Raw genomic sequence first — 21,199 nt, forward strand, 5'->3', positions numbered from 1 at the left:
AGAAAAAAGCCAGAAGTGGCGCTGTGGCTCATGTGGTAGAGCACTAGCCTTGAGCTGAAGAGCTGAGGGACAGCGCCCAGGCCCAGAGTACAGGCCCCAGGACGGGACCCCCAAAAAAAAAAGGGTAAGAGAGTAAGAGGTCCCTAAATTCAAGCCCAATAACTATACCAAAAATAAAATAAATAAAATAAATCTAAATACCCTTTTGATTTTTATTGGTTCAGTCATGAGGCCTGAACTCTAGGCCTGGGCACTGTCCCTCAGCTCTTCAGCTCAAGGCTAGCACTCTACCACTTGAGCCACAGCGCCACTTCCAGCTTTTTTCTGCTTATGTGATGCTGAGGAATCGAACCCTTGTGCGTGCAAGGCTAGCACTCTACCACTGAAACGACAGTGCCACTTCCAGTTTTCTGGTGCTTAATTGGAGATAAGAGTCTCATGGACTTTCCTGCCTGGGCTGGTTCTGAACCACTATCCTCCGATTTCAGCCTCCTGAGTAGCTAGGATGACAGGTGTGAGCCACTGGTGCCTGGCTCATTTTTTTCTTTTTAATCAACTCGTATTTTAAGTACAGTTGTATCTACCAATGTATGTTGGAATAAATGTTCTTTGGAGTTTCAAGAAATGCTGAGTTTTCCAGGTACATTCAGGGTTTTCAAGATACAAAGTCACGCTTGTCAGGAGACAGTGACAATACCACCTCTCCCTCTGAATGTCTTTTAAGTTCTTTCCTTTTTAACAGCCTGAATATGAGACTGGATTTGGACACCATTCATTTCCTTCCACTCCCTATTACTGTGGCATGGACTTTCAGTACTCAAGCTGAACGTGATGCAGGATGATTCTCATCTTGTCTGGAACGGAAGAAGACAAGACTCCAGTTCTTTACCATTGAGTGTATAATGTGGTCATATCACACTCACACATTTACCATGCTGAAGTACAAAAAGATCCAAGTGCCTCTTGGGCTAGTGATTACAGAGGATTTATCCTCTATGAAGCCTTAATCAACTTATAGCATCTACTTCCCTAACTTAGTATCTTCTGTGGCAACGAAACACACTCATTGATTAAAAATACTGTTTCTGAGGCTGGGAAGGTGGCTCAGTGGTAGAGCGCTTGCCTTGCATGCATGAGGCCCTGGGTTCCATTCCTCAGCACCACATAAGCAGAAAAAACCAGAAATGGCGCTGCGGCTCAAGTGGTAGAGCACTCGCCTTGAGCTGAAGAGCTCAGGGACAGCGCCCAGGCCGAGTTCAGGCCCCAGGACCAGCAAACATAAATAAATAAATAGTTTCCACCTTTACTTTGGTGACGATAACAAGAAGGAAAGGGGGGGTTAAAAAAAAAGGCATTTCCGGGTGTTTCCATGACTTTCCAGAAATATACTTGGTTGGGATCTGGATTCCGTGAGTCAGCCAGCGTCTAACCACCTCAGAAGTCACAGAGCAAGAAAATGAACTTGAAACTTTCCTCTGGTGCTTCATTTGTTCTTCATTTTCATGCATTTCTCATTAAACTCCTGATTCAAAAGCGCTTCTGTTTTTAGGGCCTATCTTTGATAGTGTATTCTAACATTTCTTGCTAATGCTAACAAAGGAATTATCCAGAGATACGCCGACCTAAAAAGTGATTTTACTTCCTATCCCTCTGCATTTGTGACCATTAAGGGGCTGTCTTGTGAACTGGGTTACGAGACAGGCCTTACCACGGGAACACAACACATGGAGAAGAAAAATGGGCTCTGTTGTATGCATGCAACATACATGACAGCATGGCATCATGCCTGGCAGTTAGCAAGGCAGGAAGGGAGCCACCTCTCCTGAGGACCAGTGAGGCATGACAGGGCCAAAGCCACAGAGCCTGGACCCTCATCCTAGGTCACTATTGACATGACAATGTGCATGCTAGAACCACTGAGATGGGAAGGTGCCTTATAAGTTCCTAGGGCAGTTCCTGTTCCTAAGCAGTTAGCTTTCTCCCAATGTCTAGAGCTACAAAACACATAAACAGGAGACAAAGGCCAAGAATTGATCATGGAGATGTCTGTTCTCATAGTGCACCAGTGAATCAATACCAACAAGGACAGAATTCCACCTAGTACGTAAAACAAACGTTCAATTTTATCAAGCTCATTGGTCTGCTTTTCCATGACCTCTTATCAAATTAAACGTGATACAACTAGTTACTCCTGTTTAAAATTCAAATAACTGACAAACCATAAAATTACTCCATTAAACTATGTAACTCAGTAGTCCTTAAAATACACCTAATATACATGATTGTATAACCATTGCACTACTAATCTAATTCCATAATACTTTTAGTTGTTCTAAAACAAATGCCATGTTTGTAATAGATAAACTATACAATCAGTATCAGTGCCCAACAACTGACTAAATAAGGAAAATGTAGCATATATACACAATGGAGTATTATTCAGCAATGAAGAGTGAAATTATGTCATCTGGAAGGAACTGGAGGTTATCACGTTCAGCAAGATAAGCTAAATCAGACAGAAAAGAATCCTATGTTTTTACTCATGTAAAGAATCCAGACCTCCAAAAACTAATAGTAATGTGATGTGGTGGTCCAAAAGAGACTGTTTTTCAAGGAACCAGTAGGAGACGAGTGGGAAAGGACAGAGTGAGAGAAGGTAAATGTTTCAGACATTTCAGTTCAGGGTAAATCAAATGTGTATGAAAATACTATAATAAAACCCACCAAAAACTTTTTTTTTTGTCGGTCATGGGGCTTGAACTCTGGGCTTGAGCGTTGTTCAAAAACTTTTAAAAGGATGGAGAAAGTGGGGGCCAAGAAAGAGGAATAGAAGGGGTAAGTTTAATCAGAGTACATTACATGCCTGTATGTACGTATCACAATGAATCCCCTTGTTCAATGAACTTGAGGTAATGAATAAAAGATAAACTATATTCATTAGCAGTAACTCCCTATCCTCCCATTTGTATTCCCTAATAATCACTAATAATACACTTTATTTCTTGATGCATTTGCCAATTCTAAACATTTCATAAACATGGAACCACCAATTATATTAGCTTCTGGGTACCTTCTTTCATTTAGCACAGTATTTCCAAGGTTTACCCAGGCTATAACATCAATTCAATACTCATTCCACAGTTACATTCCACCGAATATAACGTGAGAGAAATATATAAAAATCAATAACTTTTATCATGGAAAGTTTGTCCTATGATCTCAATGTTGGTAGCTCCTGCAAAATTGGTACCTTAAAACCCAGTATGAAAATATTAAGAGGCAGAATCTTTTGAGAAGTGGTTAAAGTCATGAGAATTCTGCCATGATGAAGGGAACTACTGTCTGCTCTTAAGAAAGACCGAAAGAAGCTGCTCCGCTCTTTCTGCCCAGTGAGAGTAAGAAGCTCATCCTTTGAAGTAAACAGCAAGGCCTCACTAGACACCAAACCTGCTAGTACCTTTATTTTGTACTCTCTGCCTGCAAATAAAAAATCGCTCAGCCTAAAAGTAAGTATAGGTCAAATGGACACAAAAATCTAACACACAGAAATGAGGTTATTTTCAACAACTATAATACTTATGTAAAAATTTTCAAGAAATTTAGCAAGTTCAGATTCATATGAAAAACAGTATATTCTTTTCTGTTATTTGGTGGTACTGGAGTCTGAACTCGGGGCCTCCGGATTGTTAGGTAGACAACTTTACCAATTGAGTCATACCCCAACACACACACATCTATTCCCTTGACAGTTATTTTTCCATAGGGACTCAAGTTTTTGCCCAGGCCATCTTGAGATCAGGATCCTCCTCCCTGTAACCTCCCCGACAGATGGGACTGTACCACCATGCCCAGCTTCTTGCTGCTGGGCCTCAGTTAACTTTCTGTTCAGATTAGTCTCTGAAATCTTCCCCATCTCCACCTTCCAAGTAGCTGAGATTACAGGTTTGAGTCACTGAGCCAGCCTATATATTATTAAAAGGCACAAAAACTACTATAATAAACTCACTATGCACCAGTAGCTCACATCTATAATCCTAACTATACAGAGGCAGAGATGTGAGGATCACAGTTCAAAATTAGCCCAGGCCAAAAGTCCATGAAATTCTTTTTTTTCCCCCCAATTCATCACCAAAAGAAAATCCAGAAGTAGAGCTGTGACTTGTGGTAGAGCACTTGCTGTAAACAATATATTTCAGGAACAATTCCCAGGCCTTGAGTTCAAGCCTCAGGACCAGCCAAAAAAAAAAAAAAAGGGCAAGTGTTGATTGCTGTTCATTAGTTTCATCTAATCTAAATTATGATCACGTTAGTAGAATTTTGTAAATTTTTTAAGGAAAAATGTTCAAATTTATATATAGAAACAAATGGTACAGAACAAAAGCAAAAACACATACTTCATAAAATAGCAAAAATGGGTATATTAGGCAAAACAGTACTTAAGAAGGGGGATTCAGGGCTGGGATGTAGCTCAGTGGCAAAGCGCTTGCCTAGCAAGTGCAATGTCCTGGGTTCGATCCCCAGTACCAAAAAAAAAAAAAAAAAAAAAAAAAAAAAAGAAGGGGGATTCAATAAATATGAAATTTTAAGAAAAAAAGGGAGCGATCACTCAAGCCAACATAAGATGGTTTAATCTTTTTTAAGAGCTGATAGTCTAAAACAAAAATGCTTGGTTATTCAACATACTAAACTCAACATGAAAATAAATTGCAAAAAAATCACTATCAGGTAGAAAAGAATTTGGGAAACATTTACAACTCCAAACTGTAAACTATAAAAAATTCACATTTATAGACCTGAGGATCGCAGTTCAAAGCCAGCCCAGGCAGGAAAGGCCAGGAGACTCATCTCCAATTAACCACCAGAAAACTAGAAGTGGCTCTGTGGCTCAAGTGGTAGAGTGCTCATCTTCAGCTGAAGAGCTCAAAGACAGTGCTCAGGCCCACAGTTCAAGCCCCATGACTGACAGAAATAAATAAATAAATAAAATAACCATTCTATCTTTAGAAAAAAGGGAAAAATGCTTGTAAAATGAAAAACAAAGTCTGTTTTAAACACATAGTAAGTTTGTGTAATTTGAAAAGCAATGAAAGTAAAATTTATGTAAATGTTATCAAGTAGCAATTGAGAAAATAAAACCAAATGTCTAATACCCAAGGAAGTTCAAATTAAAAAGTAATAACGAGCTGGGAACAGGTGATTTAGAACTGTAATCCTAGATTTCAGTTATAAGCTAGCCCAAGCAGAAAAGCTGAGGAACCTCTGCATCCAATTAACTAGCAAAAAGCCAAGCTAGAGACATGGCTCAAGTGGTAGAACACTAGCTGAGAGGGAATAAGGAAGCCTAGCCAAGGTGAGGCCTAGCTAAGCAGAGGTCAAGCTCTGGTATTGGGGGTGGGGTGGGGGTGGGGGGAATAAGTAACAATGATAAAATGTTACCTTACTGGCCTGGCAAACTTTTGAAAGAGTAATAACCCTATTGCTGGCAGGTATGTAGGAGAAAGAATTCTCACATGTTCTTGGTGGAGCACTTCTGGCAAGCAATTTGGCAACATCGACTGAAATAAAAAAATATAAAATCCCTTTAACCCAACAATTTTACTCCTGAAAATCTAGACCACAGAAATAAAAGCATCATGAAATAATGACACATATTCAAAGATGCCACATTAAAATGACCAAGAATAAGTAAGAGATAATATTCCCATTAATATAAGAATGGCTAAGTTTTATATAACATAATATGAAACATTCATTATAAGCTATGCAAAGAATAACAAGTTATAATTTAGACAGAGCAATTCCTTCCAAGATATTATTAGTAAAAAGACAAGTTTAAAAAAGTATGCATTAAAAAATATGTGTTAACAATCCTTTTTTTTTAAGTTGTGGCCACAAAAATCTTAACACAAAGTGTGAAAGATTACATAAGCAATGGGAAAAACACAGAGTAATAGATAAATCTAATTACACAAACCCAGGCAGGAGGGAAAGGTAATTCCGATGCAGCAGTGCAACAAAAGCTGTCTTTGCTATCAGAGTGGTTTGCTTCCTTTCTGTCAGTCTTGGGAAACTTGCTTTTGAAAAGTCCCTGCTTTGGCCAGGTGGCTTGGCACTTCTTGTTTACATTTTAATTACATCCTTTTCCTGCTAAGACATCTTAGCTCACTGAATTAAAATTCTATTAATTAAACCAAATCTTTCTGCAGATTGTGAACCTGAGCTCAGCCAATCTGAGCAGAGGTTCAGGGCCTTACTAGGTTAGGGATAAAAAGGGAGCAGCCTGCCTGTTCTGTGTGCTTGCTTTTCAAATTCTTGACTGATGCACCCATCTGCAGAAGCCAACTTTTCCTGGCCAAGTTAGTATCCAGTATCCTTATTCCTATGTGACACCCCAACATCCCAAGGCATAGCTAACCGTAGGATCTTCAGACTACCTTATCTATAGCTTTTTTTTTTCTCAATCATTTAGAGGCAGAACAATGAAGCACCCTATAGTTTAGAAAAGTTAAATTTTAAAAATGGAAGGAAGCCAATAACTGATGTTCTATTGAGTCGGTTGCCAGTTGTGCTGGAAAACTTTGGGGTCAGTGTGAAGAATGGGCCCAGAGCTAGATAAAGGGCTGAGAGATCTTATGTGTTTACACACCCACCCCAGTCCTTCTCTGCTTGTGATTTGTAGCTTCTGCAGCAGGATGAGAAAAAAGAGGTATCAAGAGCCCAGCACTTGTGGCTTAACACTGTTGAGACAATGTCATCCAACAGCCAAAGGTCCTCAGACAGACGGAGTCACAAATCCTGCCTTACAGCCAGTAGACCTGAGAGTTTATGGACAGGACAGTAAAAGGAGTTGCTACATGCTTCTTCTTGGTCACTGTGATGGCTTTCTTTGTCTACAGTTACCTTTATTTTGGGGGCTTATTACTGGGGTTTCAACACAAGACCTCATATGCTTGTGTGTTTTATTAAATGAGCCATACCCTAGTCCTTATTGCTTAGATTCCTTTTGAGATAAGTTCTGCTTAAACCAGCCTGTACTATGATCCACCTATTGGTTTCCTCCTTAGAGCTAGAATGACAAGAAAACATCATCACACCCAGCTACTGAGAAGGGGTCTTGCAAACTGTTGGGGCTGGCCCCAACTCTAATCCTCCCAATCCCTACCGTCCTTGTAGCTAGGCTTATAAGTATGAGAACCTCGGACCTAGGCTGGTGTTATATTTACTAAAACAAACACATTGATAAGACTCAGGTGGCTTACTTCTATAATCTTAACAAATCAGAAAGGTGAAATCCAGAGGACCAGAATTGAAGGACAGCAACATCACAAAGACCAGAGGCTATACTGCAAAATAACCACAAAAAGTGGGGCTGGAGGTGTGGTCCAAGTGGCAGAACACAGCCAACGGAAAAAGACCAGCAAGTTTGAGGCCCTGAGTTCAAAACCCAGTACTGCCTCTTAAAGAAAACGAAAGGCTAACTTTCAGTTTTAAAACGCTTCAAGTTTCAACGATACTCTAGCTGACTGAACTAAAAGGACTGTATGGCTGGTAAGGTAGCTCAGTGGTACAGGTAGCACTAGTACTGGGTTAAATCCTCATTACCACAAAAATAAAAATTGTATGTATCACTATCCAAGTAGAATTCTTGGAATATAAAATAGTTCAACATTCTAAATCAATAAAATACACCATGTGTTATTTCACCAGCATAAAAGCACTAGACAGAATTCAACACCCTTGCATGATTTTAAAAATAATCTCAATAAATACCATGAATGCCTCTATGGCAAACTGAGAGCTATCATCATACACAATAAAGACTAAAAGTTCACTAAAAGTGAAAGAAGTAAGGCCACTTTTGCCGTTTCCATTCAAGATTGTTCTAAAGTCCTATAGGCTATAGGCATGAACCACTCACACTGGGCCAGACGTGTGTGTGCGCGCGAGCGCGCGTGCGCACGCGCACACGCGAGTGCCAGTCCTGAGGCTTGAACTCAAGGTCTGGGCACTGTTCCTGAGCTCTTCTGCTCAAGGCTAATGCTCTTCCACCTGAGCCACAGTCCTATTTCTGGCTTTTTTTGGCAGTTTAGTGGAGTCTCAAAGCCTTCCTGCCTAGGCTGGCTTTCAACCACGATCCTCAGATTTCAGCCTCCTGAGTAACTAGGATTATAGGCGTGAGCCACTGGCACTTAGCTAGCCATCAAAATGCTTATAACACTCTAGGTTCTGTTCATTTGGAGGTTTTTTTTTTTTTTTTTTTTGTAATAAAGGGCCCGGGGAAGGGTGAGTAGTAGAGAAGAGTGGCCCTGAGATTTTAATTCAATTTGCAATCCCCACCTCCATTTTCGGAGTGTTGGAATTATAGGCATAAACTACCATCCCTGGCTTAACCCGTTTTTTTTAACTGAAATACCTATTGTAACTATTGTATAAAACTCCCTTGCTGTCAAACGTTTAGCAATGATAAAACAAGTCCTTTTTATTTTGTTATTAAACATTTGTTAAAGAAAAAGAAACACTAGTTGGGCCAGTTGTCAATGAACCTTGGTATGGTGTCATCAAACTTTAAAAGGTTAGTTTATTTCAAATTTCAAAATCAGGCATGTTAGTATTAGAAAATTCCCTTTTCCAGTTTTCTCTGCTTTCCAAACGCTCTATTTACAATCTTTCAAAGCAAAAAATAAATAAATGAGATAATATGTGTATCATTACATATACATCATTTGCAACTTACAGACCCATTTCAGAAGCAGTTTCCATTAGCAGCCATCATTATCAATATATAGGAAAGGAAACTAAGTAAAAAGGAGATAGGATCTGCCCTAAAACTGAGCAACAATGGCAAAACATTCTCCTGCCTCCTGATAGTTCTGATAGTTACCTTGTTAGATCAATTTCTAAAGACAAGTAATTGAAGCCAGGCACTAGTGGCTCATGTCTGTAACATTAGATACTCAGGAGAGGCTGAGATCTGAGAATCACAGTTCGAAGCCAGCCCTAAACAGGAAAGTCCATGAGTCTCTTATCTCCAATAAATAACTCAGAAAAAGCTGGAAGTGGTGCTGTGGCTCAAATGGTAGAGTACTAGCTTTGAGCACAAAGAGGCTCAGGGACAGCACCCAGGACTTCAGTTCAAGCCCCAGGATCAGCAAAAAACAAAAAAAAAACAAAACAGAAAACCATTAATGCCAGGTGCTGGTGGCTCATGCCTGTAATCCTAGCTACTTAGGAGGTTGAGATCTGAGGATCACGGTTCAAAGCCAGCCCAGGCAGGAAAGTCCCTGAGACGCTTAACTTCAATAAACCACCAGAGGGGCTGGGAAGGTGGTTCAGTGGGTAGAGCACTTGCCTTGCATGCATGAGGCCCTGGGTTCGATTCCTCAGCACCACGTAAGCAAAAAGAAAAAAGCCGGAAGTGGCGCTATGGCTCAAGTGGTAGAGTGCTAGCCTTGTGCTGAAGAGCTGAGGGACAGCACCCAGGCCCAGAGTTCAGGCCCCACGACCAGACTCAAAAAAATAATAAATAAATAAAAATAAATAAACCACCAGAAAACTGGAAATGGTGCTGTGGCTCAAGTAGTAGAGCGCTCGCCTTAAGATGAAGAGCTCAGGGACAGCGCCCAGGCCCAGAGTTCAAGCCCTAGGACCAGCAAAACAAAAAAAGATTAGTAATTAATATCCCTCTTAAAACACTGGTTCCTATAACAACAGTTACACAGTGATTTTTCTTAAGATAACACAGGAGTTTCTGTTTTCTCTCTTCTAGGAATCCTGTTTCATATCATTAAACAGTAAGTAAATTTCTAAATAGCACATCTTTTATTTATTTTTTTACTTTCCTGATATTTAGAAAAGCATGGAAAAAGAAATTACTCGCCAAGGACTGTAGTTTGCTATAAAATTGGGGTTCCTCTTTTTAAAAATCTGTTGTGCAGGAATAAAAAACGTTGGCAGAGATACTGTTCCCATGGAGACTCCTGAGCAAAGTATCTTATTGCTGAGCTTCTTTATCAATTCAACCACACATGTTTTACAGTGAAGGATCAAGAAATTGACTCCTATTTTGTCTAATTAAATATTACAACCAGGAAATTCTGTTTGGAAAAGATTGTTTATTTACTGGTACTTATGATTTTTAGTCTTTTTATTTGCTATCCAGCTGTCTTATTTTAACGATCAAACCATCTTTTGATAGTAAAAAATGTCGGGGCTGGGAAGGAGGCTCGGTGGTAGAGTGCTTGCCTTGCATGCATGAGGCCCTAGGTTTGATTCCTCAGCACCACATAAGCAGAAAAAGCCGAAAGTGGTGCTACGGCTCAAGTGGTAGAGTGCTCACCTTGAGCTGAAGAGCTGAGGGAGAGCACCCAGAGCTAGAATTCAGGCCCCACCACCGACCAAAAAAAAAAAAAAGTCCACCTTTAGCAGGGCCCTGGTGGCTCACACCTGTAAATCCAGCTACTCAGGGGGCTGAGATCTGAGGGTTATGGTTCAAAACCAGCCCAAGCAGGAAAAGGTCCGTGAAATTCTTATCTCCCATTAGCCACCAAAAAAAAAAAACAGAAATAGTGCTGAGGCTCAAAGTGATAGAACACTAGCCTTCAGCAAAAAGAGCCTGATCAGTGGGGCTCAAGCCTGTAATCCTAGGTACTTGGGAGGCAGAGATTGTGGGTTCATGGCTTAAGGCTAGGCAGGGGGGAAAAAAATTTTGAGAGATTCCACCACCACCACAGCAAGTACAGGAACAAGCCTGTCATCCAAGCACTCCAAGGAGGCTCACATTAGAAAATCACAGTCCATGTTGACTAAGACTCTATCTAGAAGCTATCAAAAAACTGACCAACACAAAAAGGTGTTGGCAGACTGGCTCAAGTGATAGAACACCTGCTTAGCAAGTTCAAGCCATAGCATCACAGGAGGGGAAAGGGGGAAAAAAAGTTCTACCTTCCATGTCTTGCTAGCCTACTTGATTTTGTAAGGAAATAATGCCTTTGATGAGATTATTGCTTTATTCATATATGGTATTTGATGCCTGGTCTGAGTATGTAGCACTATAATTTAAAAAATCATTCTAAAGAATGCCAACTGCATTTTCTTATCCTCTTCGACTATAGTGACCTGATGGCCTTCATTTTCTTCATATCTAGCTCATATGTAGCAAGACAAGAATTTCTCAAACTTCAGTTTGCTTTCTTTCCTGATTCCTGTTAACTTGTCTTATTACACCATTTCTAAAGGTTTGATTTTTTTTAACCTTTCTTAACTTAATGACAATGACATGTTTTCCCTATTTCCTCCTAAGCAAAATGTAAGGGAAAATAAAAACATAAAAGGTTTTCAAGCCAGGTGGTGAGCTCACACATCTGAAACTCCAGCACGTAGGAGGCAGAGGCAGGAAGATCATGAAGTCCAAGCCGGTCTGGGCTACGTGGCAAACCCTGCCTTAAAACCACCAAAAAAATTGCAAAACTCAAAATGTAATTCCCCAAACTTACAGAATATTTTAAATTATTAACTGTAGAAGAATAATTTCAAATGGAACATATTATATCTGGGGTATCTTTCACAGACCACTAAAAATAAGCAGACATAAGTCTATCATAAGTGGTAGAATTATTATAAAAGTTCTGAGATAGATCAAATTCTCAGTGGTGTAAGGTTGACAGAAAGAGTTTCATGCTGGGCATAGAGATTCAAGCCAGTAATCCTCGCTATTTAGGGGAAAACGATGGATCATTACAGTTTGAGGCCAGCCAGGGCATGAAAGTTCATTCAACTCCATCTAAAGCAATGGGTAGAAGTGGTGCGTGGCTGTTATCCCTGCTTCCAGTCACAAAGGCCCGGTACAGGAGTGCAGCCTAATCATCCACAGTGACTGGCATGGGACGGTAACAGTAGGAGGACAGAAGCCCAGACGGCCCAGGCACAAAGCCAAGACCTTCTGTCAAAAATAACTAATGCAAAAAGGGCCTAGAGGCATGGCTCAAGTAATAGAGTACCCGCACAAAGCCTTGAGTTCAATTCACAATGCTGCCAAAAAAAAGTTTCTTGATTTAGTAACCCATTACTTAATTTCAGAGTAAGGATCGCTTACCAATTCAGTTCATAAAAATACTTTCTATAAACTCTATACTCAAAGGTACATTAAATCTTTCTTTAGTTAACACCTTTATTTAAAACTATTTTAAATGCCTTAGCTAGCTTTAATTTCAATAATTAAGATCATTGTGATGACCAATCTGATTTACACAAAAATGCATTTTTTTCTTTTTTGGTCGGTCGTGGGGCTTGAACTCTGGGCTTGAGCACAGTCCCTGCGCTCTTCAGCTCAAGGCGAGCACTCTACCGTTTGAGCCACAGCGCCACTTGCGATTTTCTGTTATTTTACTGGAGATAAGAGTCTCATGGACTTTCCTACCTGGGCTGCCTTTGAACCATGATCCTCAGATCTCACCCACCTGAGTAGCTAGGATGACAGGTGAGAGCCACTAGTATCCGGCTAAAAATGCATTTTTTAAAAATGAAAAGTCCTATCAGTTAGGGGGCTTAGATCTAGCTATTCTGAGCCTGACCAGTCAGAAAAGCCAGAGACTCTTATATCCAACTCATCAGCAAGAAAGCTGTAAAACATCAGGTGTAGTATTAGCCTGTATCCATTTTTAGGGGCTATTAACTGCGACAAATCTGGTGACTCCAAACAATAAAAATTTATCCTCAGTTCTAGAGGTCAAAAGTCCAAATTCAAGGTGTGTGCATGGCCCCACATCTCAAGTGTTTAAAATCACTTTGCACCTCTTGTAGCTTCTGGTGGGTCCAGATATTCCTTGGCTTGTAGCTTATCTAACTTTAATCTCTGCTTGCATTTTCACATAATTGTCTTCACCCATGTCTTCCCATGGCCTATTTCTGCATATATATCTTCTAAGGTGACTTGTCATTATCAGAATGATCTCATTTGGGATTCTGAATTAAATCTGCAAAAACTGCCAAAGTGCTCCTCATAGCTTCTACCAGTAAGAACTTGAATATATCTTTTTGTTTGGTGGGGAAGGGGGGAAAGGGATACCACTCCTTAACTCACTATAGAACTCAATTTATATGTATGCATATGCTTTTATTATTTTTATTTTTACTTTTTTTTGTCATTCACAGGGCTTTAACTTAGGTCCTGGGCACTCAAAGCTAGTGCTTCTATCACTTTTAGCCATAGCTCCACTTCCAGTATTCTGGTAGTTAACTGGAGTCTCATGGAATTTCCTGCCAGGGCTGATTTTGAACCATGATCCTCAGATCTCAGCCTCCTGAGTGCCTAGAATTACAGGTGTGAGTCACCAGCGCCTGGCTCTAAGTATATTTTTATTTATAAGTAGCTAGAATACAGGATACAGACAGGTAACAGAGCTGAAGAGTGCAAGGACATCACCCAAGCCCCACAACCGACAAAAAAAAAAAAAGAGAGAGAAAACCATTAACAGTGATTGCCTGTATTTTATATATATTTGAAAATTAAGTAAACAATAAGCATTTACTTTTCCATCACCCTAAAAGTACTTCACCTTCATTTAATCTCTTCACTTCTCCAAGAAATCTTCACTCAACTTCCCCCTTCACTAAGAAAACTGAAAGCACTGGAAAAGTTCCCTAACTAAAAATCCCACATCTACCAACCCACCAGCACCTACACCATAGGCTCCGCCTCTTCTCCAGTGTCGGTCTTAAAAACTCTGATGTTATTATTCCTCAAACTTTTTCTCTCTTCTACATTGTTATTAGCATGAGTTGTACAAGGGTATATTTCATTATGGCATACTCACATATACATAAGTACAATGTGCCTTAATCAGACTCACCTTCTCTATCACCTTTTCCCCTCAAACTTTTTCATGTGACTTTCACTCTACTAGATCATTCTGATCACATCAATACAAAAACGTATTTTCAATTCTTTAAAAAAAAAAACTCCGACTTAGCCAGGCACCAGTGGTTCCTGCCTATAATCCTAGGTTGAGATCTGAGGATCACAGTGAAGGATAGTCTGGGTAGGAAAGTCCTTGAGACTCTTATCTCTAACTAACCACTCAAAAACCAGAAGTGGAGATGTGGCTCAAAGTGAGAGAGTGCTAGTCTGGAGCAAAAGAGCTCAGGGACAGAGTGCAGGCTCCGAGTTCAAGCCCTACAACTAACCCCTGCCCCCCAAAAAAAATTTGTCTTAGGGGTTGGAGGCATTGTTCAATTGGTAGAGCACTAGCCAATGAATGAAAGTGTCAGGAACTGAGTTCGAGTCCTAGTCTTAGACAAAAACAAAACGTTGTGCTAAGCCTATTCTCTGCTGCACATACCATTCTATTTTTTTGTTCATGTGTGAAGCAAAGTATTTGCAAGAACTTTCTATACATTCTCTTTGCAACATCTCTCATCTGTCTTTTCTTTCCTCCCCCCTCATTTCTCCCTTTCCCTGCGCCCCTTCTATCTTGAAGGGGAAGTTTATGGTTAGAGATTGAACCTGGGGCCTAGTGTATGATAGGGAAGTACCGTTCCACTGAGCTACACTCACAGTCCCACTGTCTTTTAAACTCACTCTTAGAAAAAATTGTCCACTTTTTCCTCTCACCACCAGTCAGCTAGCCAAGATCACCATTAAGATCTTCATTGTTAGCTGGGCGCTGGTGGCTCACGCCTGTAATCCTAGCTACTCAGGAGGCTGAGATCTGAGGATCATGGTTCAAAGCCAGCCCGGGCAGGAGAGACCGTGAGACTCCTATCTCCAATAAACCACCAGAAAACCGGAAGTGGCGCTGTGGCTCAAGTGGTAGAGCACTCGCCTTGAGCTGAAGAGCTGAGGGGCAGCGCCCAGGCCCAGAGTTCAAGCCCCACGACCGATAAAAAAAAAAAAAAAAAAAGATCTTCATTGTTTCCCTCCCCCACAGTATAACCCCTGCTTTCACTATATTTGATGTCAGTATAACTTGTGGAGGAGAGGGGGAAAAAACAGTTGTTTAAGGATACAGGTGGACCTGATGCAACAACGAGAAGTATAAGTTGGCATGTCCAAAACGAGCTTTACAACGTCAGTCGGTGGGGGGGGGGAAGGGGGGGAGGAGAAGGGTTGGGATTGGGGGGGAGGGGGGAGGCTGGGAAGGGATGTGAAGGGTAAACCAAAGGAGGAGGCTGCAATGCTTGGTAAGAAATGTACACATTATCCTGCCCATGTAATTGTAACCCCTCTGTACAGTATGTTCACAAATAAAAAATAAATTAATTAATTAAAAAAAAAGATCTTCATTGTTAAATTCAACGGTGAATTCTTAATCCTCATCTTAACTTGATTTTATCAACAGAATAAGTCCAGACTGAAACTGTGTGGGCTTCCAAGACAGCTTAAGACCTCCTAGCTGTCCTTCTTTGCTAATATGATGCTGAATCCTCCTCTCCTTGCCAACCACTAAAATTAGGAGTACAAGTCTGCAGAAATAACCACAAAGGATCTTCTCTGTCTGCATTTACTCCTTGGACAGCCTCATCTAAGCTCATAAAGATCATCTGAAATGATTGTCAATATTGTTTCTCTAGCACAGAAACCTTTCCCAGAATCCAGCTTTGAATTAAATGTCTACAAATCCCTACACGGACATCTTCACTAGTCATCGGCAAGCCTACTTGTCCTGCCATCAGTACAGGCATGTGCACCTGCACACACTTGCACACATGTGCCAACACGTACAAACTATAATCCTAGTTAAGAGGCTGAGATCTGGGAATCAAGATTAGAAGCCAGCCCTCCCAGACAAACCAGTAAGACTCTAATCTTTGATTAACTAGCAAAAAGTGGAGGTTAAGATGTGGATCAAGTGGTAGAGTACTAGCTGTGACTAAAAAAGCCAACCAAGTGCACAAGGTCAGAGTTTAAACCCCAGTGCAAGCGCCAAAAAAGAAAAAGGGAAAAAAAAAGCTAATGCTGAAATCAACATAAGCCATCAAACACTAACTCTATTAGAATTTACACTACTGTGAGAGGCTTAGTTCATCCTTCCCAGCCCCCTAAAAGTAATCTGTCATTGAGAATCATGGAAGCAGGGTTAGGGATTTAGCTCAGTGGAAGAGCACTTGCCTAGCAAGTGCAAGGCCCTGAAGTCAGTCCTCAGCTCTAAAAACAAACAAACAAACCTAACAACAATGATGAAAGCTTTGAGGGGCTGGGAAGGTGGCTCAGTGGTAGAGCGCTTGCCTAACACGCATGAATTCAGCCCTGGGTTCCATTCCTCAGTACCACAGACACAGAAAAGACGGGAAGTGGCGCTGTGGCTCAAATGGTAGAGCTCTAGCCTTGAGCAAAAGCAGCTCAGGGACAGTGCCCAGGCCCTGAGTTCAGGTCCCCACACACACACCCCCAAAAAAATTATGAAAGCTTTGAAATGTGTATTGAGTCCTGACACTTACTCAAAACATATGCATATTTACTATATACATACTTTACAATTTCACCTAATGGAAACAAATTTATGAGTTAAGAAAGTAAGGTGGCAAGCCGGGCACCGGTGGCTCACACCTGTCATCCTAACTACTCAGGAGGCTGAGATCTGAGGATCATGGTTCAAAGCCAGCCCAGGCAGGAAAGTCTGTGAGACTCTTATCTCCAATAAACCACTAGCGCTGTGGCTCAAGTGATAGAGTACTTTCCTTGAGCTGAAGAGCTGAAGGACAGAGCCCAGGCCCAGAGTTCAAGCCCCACAACCAACCAAAAAATGAAGAGAAAAAAAAAGTAAGGTGTAAACATTACTAACAGAGATGAATTGTGGTTATTTTTGTCACCTTGAATAAATTTCCCCCTAATCAAAGAAGGACTTAGGAACTCAGATAAATATCATAGAATTTATTCATAAAACGATGAAATAATGTGAGGGGACATCTGCGTCCCTGACAGTTTGGTAGTATTGTGGTTCCTTCTCCTTCCTTTCTGGAATACCAGTTGGGTTTCCTGTTTTGAAGACAGGGGCCTGGGCCTATATAACAGAAGCTGGCCTCACACTTAACTCTCCCATTGTGCAGTACCAGAATTCAGGAGACATGGCAGAATGGTAGTCTGTTCAAGGCCAGTCTGAGCTACAAACAATTATGAGATCCTAAACAAAATTACAAGAAAAACTGGCACTGCAAGGCAATTTGGGAAGTCCTTTAATTTTCATTAATAAAGAGTGCTGGATTAGGGCTGGGAAGGTGGCTCAGTGGTAGAGCGCTTGCCTTGCATGCTCGAGGCCCTGGGTTCGATTCCTCAGCACCACATAAGCAAAAAGAAAAAAGCCGGAAGTGGCACTGTGGCTCAAGTGGTAGAGTGCTAGCCTTGAGCTGAAGAGCTGAGGGACAGCACCCAGGCCCAGAGTTCAAGCCCCACGACCGGACCCAAAAAAAAAATTAAAAAAAAAAAAAAAAAAAGAGTGCTGGATTGGAAGCGGCGCTGTAGCTCAAGTGGTAGAGCACTCGCCTTGAGCTGAAGAGCTGAGGGACAGCGCCCAGGCCCAGAGTTCAAGCCCCATGACTGACCAAAAAAAGAGTGCTGGATTATATATTCATTTGGAAAAAAAAAAAGTAAAAATTGACTTAATACTACCAGGGGTAAGGAATGCCTGGCCCACAGGACATAAAAGGTCCAAAAAAAAAAAGCCGGGCGCTGGTGGCTCACGCCTGTAATCCTAGCTATTCAGGAGGCTGAGATCTGAGGATTATGGTTCAAAGCCAGCCCGGGCAGGAAAGACCCTGAGACTCCTATCTCCAATAAACCACCAGAAAACCTAGAAGTGGCCTGGTGGCTCAAGTGGTAGAGCGCTCGCCTTGAGCTGAAGAGCTGAGGGACAGCACCCAGGCCCAGAGTTCAAGCCCCATGACCGACCAAAAAAAAAAAGGTCCAAAAAAAAAGTATTTGGTTCATGATGAGAAAGACACATATGTTTATTGTCAGCTGCCTTCAGACATCTTGGAGGTTGGGTTTTTTTTTTATACTAGTAATTTTGTATGGCCCAGAAGTGATGCTATAAATATCCAAATGGCACTTGGCAGAAGTGATGCTATAAATATCCAAATGGCACTTGCTTAACATCCATAAAAATCAATATATTTAGATATGATGAACATATCTACATGAGCGACTAAAGCTTTTATGATATAGTTGACCTCCAAGTAAAAAAGATTTTTTAAAAAAAGGACCCAAATATCACTAAGCATAAAAGAAAAAACTGGTTGCCATATAAGAACTCTTCTGCACCAGAAGGTATCATTTAGAAAAATCACTAAAGGGCTGGGACTGTGGCCCGTGGTAGAGTGCTTGCCTATCATGCATGAAGCCCTGGGTTCTATTCCTCAGGATCACATACACAGAAAAAGCCAGAAGTGGTGCTATGGCTCAAGTGGTAGAATGCTAACCTTGAGCACAAGGTCAGGGCACAGTGGGCTGAGTTCAAGCCCTAGGACTGGCAAAAAGGAAAAAAAAAAAAAAAGCACTATAAGCAAGCTACAGGACAGAAGATAATAACCCATTTAACAAAGAACTTATATTCAGAACAAAACAAAAAGTTCCCATGAAATAAGAGATAGACCATCCAACTAAAACATAATTAAGTCACAAGAACAATCACTTCGCATAACAGAGCATGAAAATGTCTAACACTGATGTGCTCAACCTTTTTAGTAGACAGGAAAAATGTAGCTGAAAATCAGTAAATTAAAACATACTTAAGCTGGATGCTAATGGCTCACACCTGTAATCCTAGCAACTCACGAAGCTGAAATCTGAGGTTCAAGGTGTGAAGCCAAACTGGGCAGACATATTGAAAGATTCCAATTAATCAGCAAAAATCTGGAAGCAGAGGTGTGACTCAAATGATAGAACTCTTGTATGAAGCCTAAATAAATCCCTAACCAAACCCACAGACATAGACCCTAATCCTGAATTATAAACTTAAGTCCCCAATTTTCATATGTGAACTACGGTTCCAAATAGTGGAGCAGTTTATATAGATCAATGAAACAATTAAAATAAAAGCTGGGGTTTAATAGTTATTATTGGCTTTGGTGTTTTAGTATTTTAATACTCATAAATCCATTTCACTTTACCAGAAAACAAAAATTATACAGAAAGTGTTGTCTTAGAGTTGACGTTAACATTAAGAATTAAATAATAATCAAACACAACAGGAAGAGAAATAGAGGGCCAACCACCATCTGTGGAATGAGGAAAGTAAACAGACAAAAGTCAAGAAAGGTGGCATGGGAAGCAGCACCTAGACCTTGTTCATGAATGTATGAAACTGAAGCAAATTAATTCAATAGTGAAGAGTGTTCCAACAAATTAAATTTGGCAGTTTGTCTCCAGCAGAGCCCCTGGAGACCATCCTGACCCAGATCCGATGTTGTTCAGAAAGATCTGTCAGACTATCAGAGCTCAATAACACTGACAATTAAAATGATCCAACTTGTTTTTGAGTTCATTCCAGGTTTTCTAATCAATTGTCACAGTATAATCTATTACCAAAACAAATAGGTCTTCCTACAAAAGAAGAATGCAGCAATTGGCCAACACAGCTTTCATTTGAAAGTTAATTTCCCCTAATTGATACCTCAAACTTTTAAGTCATCTGATTGGATGAAAATATTTCTGTGGGGAGGGGGTGGGGGTCCCTATCATCCTAACTATTCAGGAGGCTGAGATCTGAAGATCGAGATTTGAGGCCAGCCTGGGCAAGAAACTCTTGTGACTCTTACCTCCAATAAACTACTCAAAAAAAGGGAAGAAAAAAAAGGCAGAAGTAGAGCTGTAACTCAAGTGGTAGAGCACCCACCTTGAGCAAAAGCAGCTCATGGACAGTGCTCGGGCCGAGTTCAAGCCCCAGGACCAGGGGAAAAAAAAAGAAAAAGAAAGGAAGGAAGGAAAGAAGGAAGGACAGACGGACAGAAAGAAAGAAAGAAAGAAAGAAAGAAAGAAAGAAAGAAAGAAAGAAAGAAAGAAAGAAAGAAAGAAAGAAAATATTTTCTAAGCATCATCAATTCTAAAATCCCAAGTCTGGTACCTAGTCCATCAATTCCAAAGTATGTTTTTTTTTTTTTTGGTCGGTTGGGGGGCTTGAACTCTGGGCCTGGGCGCTGTCCCTCAGCACTTCAGCTCAAAGCAAGCGCTCTACCACTTGAGCTACAGCGCCACTTCCGGTTTTCTGGTGGTTTATTGGAGATAGGAGTCTCACGGTCTCTCCTGCCCGGGCTGGCTTTGAACCGCGATCCTCAGATCTCAGCCTCCTGAGTAGCTAGGATTACAGGCGTGAGCCACCAGCGCCCGGCCCAAAGTATGTTTTAGAAAAAAAAAAATTGAAACTTGTATTTTGTTTTTTTGAATGAATGCTGTTGAGAACTCTTCACACAAATATATGCCCTAAAGAGAAAAGTGGTTATATTAATATCTGAGTTAACAGGGAATGGCTGTATTAACTCATTTGCTAGCCAACAAGCAGAGATGCAGAAGGCATTCTTACTTTTCTCCAATACAAGTGAGGCAGTAAGGTTAAAGTGATTTACAAAAGGACAGGCTGCTAAAAAATAAGACTAATCTGAATTACAATCCAGGTCATTGATCCAGATAAAGCAGTTCCTTGTTTAAACACACAGCAAGTATCCAAAAGCTCAATTTAAAAAAAAAAAAAAAATGAGCCAGGTGCTGGTGGCTCTCACCTGTAATCCTAGCTAGTCAGGAGGCTAATATCTGAGGATTGCAGTTCAAAGCCAGCCAGGAAAGTCCATGGGACTCTTACCTCCAATAAACCATTAGAAAACTGGAAGTGGTGCTGTGGCTCAAGTGGTAGAGCACTCAACTTGAGCTGAAGAGCACAGGGACAATGCCCAAGCCCAGAGTTCAAGCCCCACAACCAACAAAAAAAGAAAGAAAGAAAGAAAGGGAAAAAAGATACTTTAAAACCAAAAAATCTCAAATTTCTACCAGGTAAACTGATCATTTTATCTAGTTGTATGCAGAAACAGAGAAAGACCTCCAATAAAATAATAAATTGTATAAACAAGGAATTAGAACAGACTGCAATAGGGAAAAGGAGAGAAGCAGAAAGTCTATCAACAGGAAATAATACTGAAATTCAGATAGTTCCACTTGGAAGTAATTTTTTATACAGAAAAGCAAACAAGTACGTTCCTTTAGAATCTTGTTAGAAAA

The 21,199-nt window shown here is 40.7% G+C and overlaps 1 long non-coding RNA gene across 1 annotated transcript in view; it reads right to left on the reverse strand.

Moving 5' to 3' along the window:
• The window catches only part of LOC105999608, a 56,791-nt gene that overhangs the window by 19,483 nt on the left and 16,109 nt on the right, over window positions 1-21,199 (reverse strand). Inside the window, exon 2 of the long non-coding RNA XR_001175739.1 lies at window positions 5,437-5,555. This is a non-coding gene — a long non-coding RNA (uncharacterized LOC105999608). The remainder of the gene's footprint in view (window positions 1-5,436; window positions 5,556-21,199) is intronic.

The sequence above is a fragment of the Dipodomys ordii genome, unplaced genomic scaffold (genome assembly GCF_000151885.1).
Source record: "Dipodomys ordii isolate 6190 unplaced genomic scaffold, Dord_2.0 Scaffold193, whole genome shotgun sequence".
In the NCBI taxonomy this organism is placed as follows: domain Eukaryota; kingdom Metazoa; phylum Chordata; class Mammalia; order Rodentia; family Heteromyidae; genus Dipodomys; species Dipodomys ordii.